Source organism: Nerophis ophidion, linkage group LG05 (genome assembly GCF_033978795.1).
Source record: "Nerophis ophidion isolate RoL-2023_Sa linkage group LG05, RoL_Noph_v1.0, whole genome shotgun sequence".
NCBI lineage: Eukaryota > Metazoa > Chordata > Actinopteri > Syngnathiformes > Syngnathidae > Nerophis > Nerophis ophidion.
The window spans coordinates 35,886,087-35,898,408 of record NC_084615.1 but is presented as its reverse complement, the minus strand read 5'-3'; positions in this window follow the sequence as shown (position 1 = coordinate 35,898,408).

The following is a 12,322-nucleotide window of genomic DNA, read 5'->3' as shown; positions in this document are numbered from 1 at the left end:
AGAAACTATCGCAGAACACAGTGTAACCTAGCAACTGACCATCCATTTGACAGTTTAAATGTTTACGATCGTTTGAAACAACAGGTCAGTTTGAGGACAAAGGAGGGTTCAGTTTTATTGATGGCTGGGAATGTTACATGGGGAGATGTGGACACGCACACACGCACGCACGTACGCACACACACACACACACACACACACACACACACGCACACAAGCACACACACACACACACACACACACACACACACACACACACACACACACACACACACACACACACACACACACACACACACCCCATTACCTCTGCTATACCATGTTATTAGACATTGGTTTAACTCCATTTAAGCATTTAAACGTTAAAAGCATTGCACTTGAGAGAAGTTAAGACCATACCTTCTGTCAAAAATGATTTATGGGGGGGAGGGGTCAAGGTCAAAGGTCAATGATTTATGAGGGGTCAAGGTCAAGGGTCAAAGTCAAAGGTCAGGGTCAAATGTCAAGGTCAGGTGGGTGTGGCTTACCCTGGAAGAGGGTGGAGTTAAGACCTGCGGTGGGAGTGGTTAAACCAGGAAGAGGGTGGAGTTTTAACCAGAAAGAGGGCAGAGTTAAGACCTGCGGTGGGAGTGGTTAAACCAGGAAGAGGGTGGAGTTAAGACCTGACGAGGGAACAAAGGAGGGTTCAGTTTTTTAAGAAAGCTTGAGAATGTCGTATGAATAGCAACTGACCAGCCATTTGACAGTTTAAATGTTTACGATCGTTTGAAACAACTTCCAGATTTCGATGTATTGATGGCTGGGAATGTGACGTGTGGAGATGTGGACACGCACGCAATTCACACACGCACACACACACACACACACACACACACACACACACACACACACACACACACACACACACACACACACACACACACACACACACACACACGCAGAGGAGGGGTACAAAAGGGCGGTGTAAGGCTTAGTCATTATTTGGAGCTTTATACGTTAGCGTAAAGACTTTGTTCGATTCGGTCATGATTAGTGAAACGCCTGTGTCGATTTATAAAAATAATAAAACTTACATTGACGCTCCGCAAAAAAGTCGAGTGTTTCTAAATCGTATTCAGATGCCGCCGACCGAGTCTTTGCGTGAGAAATGGGACTTGGAAGCGTACGGGATGGAGGGATCTTTTGGATTTGTATTCAGATACGAAATGGGTGATATCTGCTTATTTCAGCTAAAAGAAAGAAGAGACGGAAGCCCTTTCTCGATATTTTCATCGTTATCTACCGTGGATTGGGAAGTTTTTGTTACGTGGGGAGATGTGGACACGCACATAAACGCACACACGCACACACACACACACACACACACACACACACACAAACACACATTCGTACGCACACATCGTTAAGACCAGAAGAGGGGACAAAGGAGGGTTCAGTTTTTACTGACCAGCCATTTGACAGTTTAAATGTTTACGATCGTTTGAAACAACTTCCATACCTCACGAAAACATATTTAAACAGATGGAGAAACTATCGCAGAACACAGTGTAACCTAGCAACTGACCAGCCATTTGACAGTTTAAATGTTTACGATCGTTTGAAACAACAGGTCAGTTTGGGGACAAAGGTTAAGGTTAACCATATGTTTGACCCTGCTTCGATGTATTGATGGCTGGGAATGTTACGTGGGGAGATGTGGACACGCACACACGCACACACGCACACACACGCACACACACACACACGCACACACACGCACACACACACACACCCCATTACCTCTGCTATACCATGTTATTAGACAATGGTTTAACTCCGTTTAAGCATTTAAACGTTAAAAGCATTGCACGTGTACGACGTTGTAATACCTTTTTTTTTAACAGCCGATGACGACGAAGTGAAAGACGAAGAACTTTGTTTGATCGATCTTACAAAGTTGGAAGATGATTATCGAGGTGTGTTTAAACCTTCGAATTATTTAATATTATGTGTATTCATTATTTTGTTTCATAGAGGAATTGCCGTAAGATCCTAACGCGATCCCTTTAACCCAATCGCAGTCTGGTGGGTCAAATGATTCTCATTTTACAAGAAAAAAACATGCGGTATACGATACATATATACATATATTTACTTACAGATTTTCCGTTTACATCTCCGGCTCGCTGGTCTCCCTTAACGCTGGCGGGTCCGTCAACGGCCATTCTAGGCAGAGGAGAAGGCTTGATTGCGCCAAAGACTCCAGACATCGAATCCTTGCTCCGAGGGGAAATCATCGAAAACGACGGTGAATGTCCGACAGGCACCCGCTGTAAGTTTTTCTCGTTTTCTGTAAGCTTTTTAAGATTCTCAGGAGCTTTAAAGAGCTCCTCTCATTCCAATGTCTTTCGCTCAAATGAATTTCGCGCCTAAGGGGAATGGGCGGGGACTGATTCCGGAGGTGGGCGGTTGTTTCCGCCAAGCAACCTTCTGGTGTGCATTAGCGTCACTTACTGAAATGGAGTGTGGACCAAGATGGATCCCTACTCTATATTCTTTTATTTAACCCAATGTTTTTTTAAATACGTGTATAATGCTTTATATCCTATGTGTTGTGAATTCCATTCTACTATATCTTCCAAGGAACCCAAAGAAATGTTACCACACCTCCCGCTTTATTTATTTTGTAGATTGCCTGAACTATTTCATAAACTAAATCTTGTCTTGTTTCTGATGCTATGTTTTTATGCTCATCAATGCACTGTTGGAGTGCGAGCACACAACTACTTTCCTTGCTTTGTTTTCCTCTATCCAGTTAACTGCCATATAAATTGCTACCAATACCCCCGTAAGAACAGATAGTTTATCACTGATTATTTTATTTAATACTATGTTTCCTTGTGGGATAACTGCTACAGCTCTTACCTTTATTTTTTTTTTTTTTATAGTTTTTGATGCATCCGTATATATCATATCTCAATCCATTTTTCTATCTGGTAACTATTTAAATTTCTATTCTTTAGTTATTGCATGTTTTCTTTTGGGTTATCAAACATCCACGGTGGTATTGCAGGCATTGGTACTGTAGGACTAACTTTAATATTGTCAATTTTAACTTTATTACATATGTCTCCTATAATCCACCCAAAACTATTCTTTTTTTTCTTTTCTCTTTTTCTTGGCAGTTTGGTAGCACTGGACGAGTTGGATATCCTTGCTTGGATCCTTTTAAAGTTGCCCAATAAACTGCTGAGAGTTGATCTCTCCTCTTGTCCAAAGGTTTTTCGTTCATTTTTACTTGTAATACTGCCACTAGGGTTGATGTAGTAGCTCCACAACATAACCTTAAAGCCTGTGACTGGATCCGGTCTATTTTCCCAAGTCATGTTTTTGAAGCAGATTGGTAAATAATGCAACCGTAATCAATAACAGATGGAATTAAAGTGATATATATACATATATTGTTTTCAACGTCAACCTATCAGCCCCCCAATCATTACCCCTCAAAGCCCTCATCATATTTAACACCTTTTTACTTTTTCCCCTATTTTTTAATTTTCCTGAAGGAACACTCTTGAAGGAATAAATAAAGTACTATCTAATCTAATCTAATCAAATCTATTTTGCTGATGTGGGTTGACTAGTTCATATTTTTATCAAACCATATTCCTAAATATTTAAATACTTGTACCTCTTCTATATTTTCACCGTAGAGTTTTTATTTGGAGCTTGTTTTGTACTTTTGTCTTTGTAAAATGTATGACTTTTGTCTTCCAACAGAGAATCTTAAACCTCAAGCCGTTCCCCAGTCTTGAACATTATTTACCACTTTGTTAGTTTTTTGATTATTTATTTTGACGCTAAATAATATACTAGTCTTTCATTAATCATTTTTTTTTTCCATTACTTTCCCCAAATTTATAATTTCCTGCCTCTTCCGGGTCTTACCCTGACTTGCATATTGGAATTATTACCGCTAATTTTCCCCTCTGCCGGTCATTCTCCTTCTTCATATATCCTGTCATATCATTTCAAGACCACTTCTTTGACGATGCTACCTAAGTTTTTGATCATTTGATAACCCACTAGGTCTTTCCCCGGTGACGTATTTTTAACCTTTTTCAAAATTCAAACCATTTCATTCAAAGAAAATGTCATATCCATAGTGTTGGTAAAGCTATTATCGTTGTCTTCCATCATTTCCCCAATATTTAAACTCATTGTTTTTTCTCTCTTTTGTTTTTCCACATTTCTCAAATCATCATTACTGTGCACTTTAACACATGTTTTTTGCTAAAGGTTCTGCTGTTTCTTTACCCGTGACTACATCTTCTTTAATAAATGTGGCACATCATCCTCTTTACCCTTCATTCCTATCTTTACGAATCGTTATATATCCTTTTATTATAAAGTTTAATTTTGGCTTCAGCCCTGTTTCTTGAATACAAATTATATGTGGTTTAGTTTTCATATTTTTAATATATCCCTTTAATTCATGTTCGGTTGCTATCAAACTTCTGGCATTCCACCGGACAATTAACAGGGTGTTGGAATGTGGTAACATGACTCCGTCACGTCTACTCTCCGTAGTACAGCTTGCACCCGGTCCCAAGATAGTTCTTTCAACAACTTTGCTGCTGCTTTGACAATCATTTTGATCTTCTCAGTCTTATTTCTAGCCTGTTCTTTACAGTTTATTACGTGAGCCAGGAATACAACTAATTTGTCCGTGGAAATCCTGTATTTGTTGCCTCTTGTTTTTTTTATTTCTTGAACTATTCACACTTCTGTTCTTTTCTACACTTTCTTGATTTCTCACTTTAAATGCCTCTGCGTATGTAATATTTCTTTCAACTTTGATTTGTTGTACTTCTGTTGCCTGTTTCATGATGTATGGCTTTTGATTATTTCTTTTTTCAATCTACAAATCCAATAAATAACATGTATTTCAAGATTACTGATAACTTTTTCAAAATAAAATGTAATTCCTGAATAAGATAATTGTATCGAATCCAATGGATTGTCTGGTCCTAAAACCTCTTTGTAATGTTTGTTTGATTCCCCCAAAATACGACACAGTCTAATTTGAAAAACATATGTGCCTCGTTGGCTGTAGTAAAAAAAAAAAAAAAAAAAAAAAAAGCAAACCCATGCCTCCTCGGTCTAACCTCTCACAGCCCTTTTTTTTCGCGTCAAAGATGGATCAGAGACCACCTTGGCCCCTAACCCCCACTTCTTCTCCACTACCAAGAGAACAGTAATTAATCCGAGCTGAGTTTTTAAAAATATTCCAACATGACTTTTTACTTTCATTTTGTATCAAAGCTGAGTTGTGCTCTCTGGTTTATTTTGCAAATGAACCGACAGAACATGATCATGTACAAGACTCGCCTACCCACAATGCACTGCAGCCAAACGCTCCTGGTCGGATGTTTTTTCGGGGTTCATGGAGAGATGCGGTAAAGAGTGGTAGCCAAGACACACGATCACACACGGTCACACTCGGCAATTATTTTGACCTGGGGAGCAGATTTAGAGGAAAAAATGTGTCTGGGGGGCCGGGATATCTGATTTTCAGGTACAAAAAACTTCACAATGACACAAAATAAACACAACAGTTAAACCTCACACTAAAAACAAGACATTGACTTGTACGTTCAAAAGACAGAATAGAACAAGTCAAGACATGCAATGCCATCTACAAAATGTTATGTAAATGTTAGTCATTACACACGTGGCTATGGTTTTGATGTATTTGTTACAGACATGTTTACGTCAAGTAACATCACATGGTTCCATTTGCACCTTTCAACAAATCTGAAAAGGAATATTAAGAAGTAAAACTTATATTTAATCCTACCTCTTCTCCGAGCACACGGTGACTGTACATACGGGTCGAAAAATGTTGACCTAATTCAGCATTTCTCAAAGTGTGGGGAATAGAGACATGACAGGTGGGGCGCGAGGAAAGGGAGGAAATTTCACTTTAATTTTTTATTTTTTTTACTATGCTTTCATTTTCTATACACACTGTAAATCACTTTGTGATTCTGTCTGTGAAATCCGCCGTATAAATAAATGTAAATTACTTATTTTTCCTGTAGGCTTTAAATTTCTCGGCAGGAGCGAAAGCTTGACAGACATAGCAACAGTAACTTTTGCAGGTGGGGCTAAGAGGAACAAACTTTCGCGCGGATGGGTAGCAGGCTAATGTGCGGACCACAATTACACAAAATGGATACATTTGCAACTCGCACCTCAAAGGTCTGCGGAGAAACAAAAAATATGACGGGTCTAATCAACCAAAAAGTCAACCTAAAAGAAAATATGGCGAAGGGTATCTTGCTCTTGGATTCACGGCAGCGGAGGTGGGGGCAGAGGAGAGACCCCTGTGTGTTTTGTGTCTAAAACGGCTATCAGCAGACAGCATGAGACCCAACAAATTAAAGAGACACCTCGAGCATCACATGATGTCCAATAAATTGTTTTGTTGGGGCGATGGGGGTAGGTGGGCCTTGAAAACTAACTAACCCCTTAGTCTAAAGTGGGGATGACAGAAAAAAAAAAAAGTTTGAGAAACCCTGACCTAATTGTACGGATCTCACTTTAAATGGCAAACCGATCATTTAAATGTTTTCACTTTGAATATGAAACGAGGAGAAGAGGTAGGATTAAATATAAGTTTTACTTCTTAATATTCCTTTTCAGATTTGTTGAAAGGTGCAAATGGAACCATGTGATGTTACTTGACGTAAACATGTCTGTAACAAATACATCAAAACCATAGCCACGTGTGTAATGACTAACATTTACATAATATTTTGTAGATGGCATTGCAGGTCTTGACTTGTTCTATTCTGTCTTTTGAACGTACAAGTCAATGTCTTGTTTTTAGTGTGAGGTTTAACTGTTGTGTTTATTTTGTGTCATTGTGAAGTTTTTTGTACCTGAAAATCAGATATCCCGGCCCCCCAGACACATTTTTTTTCCTCTAAATCTGCTCCCCAGGTCAAAATAATTGCCGAGTGTGACCGTGTGTGACCGTGTGTCTTGGCTACCACTCTTTACCGCATCTCTCCATGAACCCCGAAAAAAACATCCGACCAGGAGCGTTGGGCTGCAGTGCATTGTGGGTAGGCGAGTCTTGTACATGATCATGTTCTGTCGGTTCATTTGCAAAATAAACCAGAGAGCACAACTCAGCTTTGATACAAAATGAAAGTAAAAAGTCATGTTGGAATATTTTTAAAAACTCAGCTCGGATTAATTACTGTTCTCTTGGTAGTGGAGAAGAAGTGGGGGTTAGGGGCCAAGGTGGTCTCTGATCAATCTTTGACACGAAAAAAAAAGGGCTGTGAGAGGTTAGACCGAGGAGGCATGGGTTTGCTTTTTTTTTATTTTTTTTTTTTTATTATTATTTTTTTTTTTTACTACAGCCGACGAGGCACATATGTTTTTCAAATTAGACTGTGTCGTATTTTGGGGGAATCAAACAAACATTACAAAGAGGTTTTAGGACCAGACAATCCATTGGATTCGATACAATTATCTTATTCAGGAATTACATTTTATTTTGAAAAAGTTATCAGTAATCTTGAAATACATGTTATTTATTGGATTTGTAGATTGAAAAAAGAAATAATCAAAAGCCATACATCATGAAACAGGCAACAGAAGTACAACAAATCAAAGTTGAAAGAAATATTACATACGCAGAGGCATTTAAAGTGAGAAATCAAGAAAGTGTAGAAAAGAACAGAAGTGTGAATAGTTCAAGAAATAAAAAAAACAAGAGGCAACAAATACAGGATTTCCACGGACAAATTAGTTGTATTCCTGGCTCACGTAATAAACTGTAAAGAACAGGCTAGAAATAAGACTGAGAAGATCAAAATGATTGTCAAAGCAGCAGCAAAGTTGTTGAAAGAACTATCTTGGGACCGGGTGCAAGCTGTACTACGGAGAGTAGACGTGACGGAGTCATGTTACCACATTCCAACACCCTGTTAATTGTCCGGTGGAATGCCAGAAGTTTGATAGCAACCGAACATGAATTAAAGGGATATATTAAAAATATGAAAACTAAACCACATATAATTTGTATTCAAGAAACAGGGCTGAAGCCAAAATTAAACTTTATAATAAAAGGATATATAACGATTCGTAAAGATAGGAATGAAGGGTAAAGAGGATGATGTGCCACATTTATTAAAGAAGATGTAGTCACGGGTAAAGAAACAGCAGAACCTTTAGCAAAAAACATGTGTTAAAGTGCACAGTAATGATAATTTGAGAAATGTGGAAAAACAAAAGAGAGAAAAAACAATGAGTTTAAATATTGGGGAAATGATGGAAGACAACGATAATAGCTTTACCAACACTATGGATATGACATTTTCTTTGAATGAAATGGTTCGAATTTTGAAAAAGGTTAAAAATACGTCACCGGGGAAAGACCTAGTGGGTTATCAAATGATCAAAAACTTAGGTAGCATCGTCAAAGAAGTGGTCTTGAAATGATATGACAGGATATATGAAGAAGGAGAATGACCGGCAGAGGGGAAAATTAGCGGTAATAATTCCAATATGCAAGTCAGGGTAAGACCCGGAAGAGGCAGGAAATTATAAATTTGGGGAAAGTAATGGAAAAAAAAATGATTAATGAAAGACTAGTATATTATTTAGCGTCAAAATAAATAATCAAAAAACTAACAAAGTGGTAAATAATGTTCAAGACTGGGGAACGGCTTGAGGTTTAAGATTCTCTGTTGGAAAGACAAAAGTCATACATTTTACAAAGACAAAAGTACAAAACAAGCTCCAAATAAAAACTCTACGGTGAAAATATAGAAGAGGTACAAGTATTTAAATATTTAGGAATATGGTTTGATAAAAATATGAACTAGTCAACCCACATCAGCAAAATAGATTTGATTAGATTAGATTAGATAGTACTTTATTTATTCCTTCAAGAGTGTTCCTTCAGGAAAATTAAAAAATAGGGGAAAAAGTAAAAAGGTGTTAAATATGATGAGGGCTTTGAGGGGTAATGATTGGGGGGCTGATAGGTTGACGTTGAAAACAATATATGTATATATATCACTTTAATTCCATCTGTTATTGATCACGGTTGCATTATTTACCAATCTGCTTCAAAAACATGACTTGGGAAAATAGACCGGATCCAGTCACAGGCTTTAAGGTTATGTTGTGGAGCTACTACATCAACCCTAGTGGCAGTATTACAAGTAAAAATGAACGAAAAAACCTTTGGACAAGAGGAGAGATCAACTCTCAGCAGTTTATTGGGCAACTTTAAAAGGATCCAAGCAAGGATATCCGACTTGTCCAGTGCTACCAAACTGCCAAGAAAAAGACAAAATAAAAAAAAGAATAGTTTTGGGTGGATTATAGGAGACATATGTAATAAAGTTAAAATTGACAATATTAAAGTTAGTCCTACAGTACCAATGCCTGCAATACCACCGTGGATGTTTGATAACCCAAAAGAAAACATGCAATTACTAATGAATAGAAATTTAAATAGTTACCAGATAGAAAAATGGATTGAGATATAATATATACGGATGCATCAAAAACCATAAAAAAAAAAAAATAAAGGTAAGAGCTGTAGCAGTTATCCCACAAGGAAACATAGTATTAAATAAAATAATCAGTGATAAACTATCTGTTCTTACGGGGGAATTGGTAGCAATTTATATGGCAGTTAACTGGATAGAGGAAAACAAAGCAAGGAAAGTAGTTGTGTGCTCGCACTCCAACAGTGCATTGATGAGCATAAAAACATAGCATCAGAAACAAGACAAGATTTAGTTTATGAAATAGTTCAGGCAATCTACAAAATAAATAAAGCGGGAGGTGTGGTAACATTTCTTTGGGTTCCTTGGAAGATATAGTAGGATGGAATTCACAACACATAGGATATAAAGCATTATACACATATTTAAAAAAACATTGGGTTAAATAAAAGAATATAGAGTAGGGATCCATCTTGGTCCACACTCCATTTCAGTAAGTGACGCTAATGCACACCAGAAGGTTGCTTGGCGGAAACAACCGCCCACCTCCGGAATCAGTCCCCGCCCATTCCCCTTAGGCGCGAAATTCATTTGAGCGAAAGACATTGGAATGAGAGGAGCTCTTTAAAGCTCCTGAGAATCTTAAAAAGCTTACAGAAAACGAGAAAAACTTACAGCGGGTGCCTGTCGGACATTCACCGTCGTTTTCGATGACTTCCCCTCGGAGCAAGGATTCGATGTCTGGAGTCTTTGGCGCAATCAAGCCTTCTCCTCTGCCTGGAATGGCCGTTGACGGACCCGCCAGCGTTAAGGGAGACCAGCGAGCCGGAGATGTAAACGGAAAATCTGTAAGTAAATATATGTATATATGTATCGTATACCGCATGTTTTTTTCTTGTAAAATGAGAATCATTTGACTCACCAGACTGCGATTGGGTTAAAGGGATCGCGTTAGGATCTTACGGCAATTCCTCTATGAAACAAAATGATGAATACACATAATATTAAATAATTCGAAGGTTTAAACACACCTCGATAATCATCTTCCAACTTTGTAAGATCGATCAAACAAAGTTCTTCGTCTTTCACTTCGTCGTCATCGGCTGTTAAAAAAAAAATAAGTATTACAACATCGTACAAGTGCAATGCTTTTAACGTTTAAATGCTTAAACGGAGTTAAACCAATGTCTAATAACGTGGTATAGCAGAGGTAATGGGGTGTGTGTGTGTGTGTGTGTGTGTGTGTGTGTGTGTGTGTGTGCGTGCGTGCGTGCGTGCGTGCGTGCGTGTGTGTGTGCGTGCGTGCGTGTGTGCGTGTCCACATCTCCCCATGTAACATTTCCAGCCATCAATAAAACTGAACCTTCCTTTGTCCCCAAACTGACCTGTTGTAAACATTTAAACTGTCAAATGGATGGTCAGTTGCTAGGTTACACTGTGTTCTGCGATAGTTTCTCCATCTGTTTAAATATGTTTTCGTGAGGTATGGAAGTTGTTTCAAACTATCGTAAACATTTAAACTGTCAAATGGCTGGTCAGTAAAAACTGAACCCTCCTTTGTCCCCTCTTCTGGTCTTAACGATGTGTGCGTACGAATGTGTGTGTGTGTGTGTGTGTATGTGTGTGCGTGTGTGTGTGTGTGTGTGCGTGTGTGCGTGTGTGTGCGTGTCCACATCTCCCCACGTAACAAAAACTTCCCAATCCACGGTAGATAACGATGAAAATATTGAGAAAGGGCTTCCGTCTCTTCTTTCTTTTAGCTGAAATAAGCAGATATCACCCATTTCGTATCTGAATACAAATCCAAAAGATCCCTCCATCCCGTATGCTTCCAAGTCCCATTTCTCACGCAAAGACTCGGTCGGCGGCATCTGAATACGATTTAGAAACACTCGACTTTTTTGCGGAGCGTCAATGTAAGTTTTATTATTTTTATAAATCGACACAGGCGTTTCACTAATCATGACCGAATCGAACAAAGTCTTTACGCTAACGTATAAAGCTCCAAATAATGACTAAGCCTTAAACCGCCCTTTTGTACCCCTCCTCTGCGTGTGTGTGTGTGTGTGTGTGTGTGTGTGTGTGCGTGTGTATGTGTGTGTGCGTATGTGAAGTGCGTGCGTGTCCACATCTCCACACGTAACATTCCCAGCCATCAATACATCGAAATCTGGAAGTTGTTTCAAACGATCGTAAACATTTAAACTGTCAAATGGCTGGTCAGTTGCTATTCATACGACATTCTCAAGCTTTCTTAAAAAACTGAACCCTCCTTTGTTCCCTCGTCAGGTCTTAACTCCACCCTCTTCCTGGTTTAACCACTCCCACCGCAGGTCTTAACTCTGCCCTCTTTCTGGTTAAAACTCCACCCTCTTCCTGGTTTAACCACTCCCACCGCAGGTCTTAACTCTGCCCTCTTTCTGGTTAAAACTCCACCCTCTTCCTGGTTTAACCACTCCCACCGCAGGTCTTAACTCCACCCTCTTCCAGGGTAAGCCACACCCACTTGACCTTGACATTTGACCCTGACCTTTGACTTTGACCCTTGACCTTGACCCCTCATATATCATTAACCTTTAACCTTGACCCCTCATAAATCATTGACCTTTGACCTTGACCCGTCATAAATCATTGATTTATGACCCCCCATAAATCATTTTTGACAGAAGGTATGGTATTAACTTCTCTCCAATGCCCCCCCATACCATCACAGATGCTGGCTTTTGAACTTTGCGTCGATAACAGTCTGGATGGTTCGCTTCCCCTTTGGTCCAGATAACACGATGTCGAATATTTCCAAAAAC